Source organism: Hypanus sabinus, chromosome 9, assembly GCF_030144855.1.
Source record: "Hypanus sabinus isolate sHypSab1 chromosome 9, sHypSab1.hap1, whole genome shotgun sequence".
In the NCBI taxonomy this organism is placed as follows: Eukaryota; Metazoa; Chordata; class Chondrichthyes; order Myliobatiformes; family Dasyatidae; genus Hypanus; species Hypanus sabinus.
The window spans coordinates 121,193,421-121,195,812 of NC_082714.1; positions in this window are offsets into that span (position 1 = coordinate 121,193,421).

Genomic DNA, 2,392 nt, shown 5'->3' on the forward strand with positions numbered 1-2,392 from the left:
CTTGCATAGCTGTAGAATTGGAATAATGTAATAGAGTAAAGTTTCCTACAGTGCCATGTAAATGTATTCAACCTTGTGAAAGTATTCAGCCCCAGTCCTTTATTCACCTAAATGCATGCTACATCCAGGGATTTTGATCAATTTAACTGAATCACATACTCCTTTTTTCACAATAGAGCCCCAAAAAACCCAGGGAAAATTGTAAAGCATGAAAACTAAAGATTCAAAATTGAGTTGTCAGGAACTCAAAATTTTTCATCCCCCTTTGCTTGGTACTTTGGTGAACTGTGTCTCGCAGCTATTGCAGCCAGTAGTCCTTTTGAATAAGTCTGTATTAGCTCTGCACAATGTTTTGGTGTCAGATTTGCCCATTCCTCCTTGCAAAATTGCTCGAGCTGTGCCAGGTTAGTTGGTACAGCAGTCTCGAGGTCATGCCAGAGATATTCGATCAGCTTGAGGTCAGGATTCAATTTTCTTCATTTGAAGCCACTCCATGATTGCTCTGGCAGTGTGCAATCACTGATCATTGTTCTGCTGAAAAACAAACTTCTGGCAGAGGCTAGCAGGTTTTTATGAAGGATTTCTCATCTTCCCACCCGATGTCCAGTCCCTGCTGCTGAAAAGCATCCCCATAGCATGACACTACTTCCACCATACTTTACAGTATGCATGATGTTATCTTCTGATGTGCAGTATTAGATTTATGCCACACATACTGCTTAGTGTTGCAGGCAAAAAGTTCCACTCTAGTCTCATCTAAACACAAGACCTTCTTCCACATCTTTATCTTCTAGGTGCAACACTTACCCAACAGGCTGGTATATGTCTAGGGGAAAAGGAGATCCAGCCACACACCAATCCCACCTCCCGTACACACAGGTGCTGTGGGAATCAAGTTTATGCCTCGCGCCCACCCACAGTATCAAACCCACAACAAATACCGTTATGAAATACACTTTAAAGAGTTTACTAAAATTAAAAGAGTATTAGACAATACAATATATATGCAAGGGAAAAAAACAAAAAGGCGCCAACTTATCAAAGTTCAGTCAGTTTAGTGCACATCGTTGGAGCTCAAACATTGAACCATTCGACCCCTCGTCGCTTGCCTCTGACCTCCACGTCTTCACACCTAGAACCATGCCCGGTGGTCTTCCGAGCAGTGCAGCACACGTCCACCTTCCTCGACGTCTTCCTCCCGCTCTCTCCCAAAAGCCCGCGAAAAACCCCTCCCCCAAGTTCCCAGCCTCACAAGACAAAATAACATTCCCCATTGGTTAACAAATGAATACAATTACCGTATCAACAAGTATAAAGCAAAACAACTGCGAGAGAAACACTTATCAAAGAAGCATTCCTACTCTTAACAAACCAAAAAACCCATTTTGAGTAACATACACAGGACATTGTACATAGGTGATGCTTTGCAAAGTCTTTACAGGCAAGGGTATGTTTATTTTTCAGCCATGTGACATAACAGCATGGTTTGGCCTTATGGGACACATGCAAATCACAGGCACACTTTGGAGATGCGGTTTCACTTGTAACCTGTAATACTAAATGCATCAGAGCCCAATTTCATTCAGTTTTCTTTTGCATGTGAATTGCTACAAATCTTTCAGTGCTCCAAGTTTGTATATTCTCCCTGTGACTGAGTTTATCTCAGTCCCTGAATTTTCCTCCTGAGATTCTTCCAGATCTCTTCCTCTTTCGAGATGTGCAGGTTGGTGGACTAATTGGCCACAGTAAGTTGATCCCAGTGTATAGATTTGTGGTGGATTCTTGAGGAGCTGATGGAACGTGGAGAGAATAAAGAGTGATTGCTGTAAATGGGTGCGTAATGATCAGTATGGATAGTGAGCCAAAGGGGTTGTTTGCATACTGCGTGACTGAATGATTCTGTTTCAAATATCATGAATAAGTAACTAAAAGGAATTAAAAGAATTATTAAGTAAATAAATTATTCTTATCATCTTTTATTAGCATATTGTTTTGTTCCCAAGTCAGGCAGTAAAATTTGTTTCAGTTGTATGATTGACTAATACATCAGAAAATGCCTTTAACTTTTAAATTGGATTTTAAATTGAGTGCAATTTTATATATAACACAAACAGCCTTAAATGTCAGTTTATCAGTAGCCTTCAGGATTTAAACAAGGATGTAAATATTGATTTGATGCATAAATTTGCAGTTTAATTAATATCTGTGGTATTTACATAATTACATGTAACAAAGAAAGCAGAGATAGGATTCACCCTACATAACAGTACAGAGCGGGAGGAATAACTATGATCTCATATTGTACATCACTGTTGGATTTACATTTCATAGGCACAATTGAATATTGAATTCAATGTGATATATCCTACATCAGTTATACTTGATGCAATTT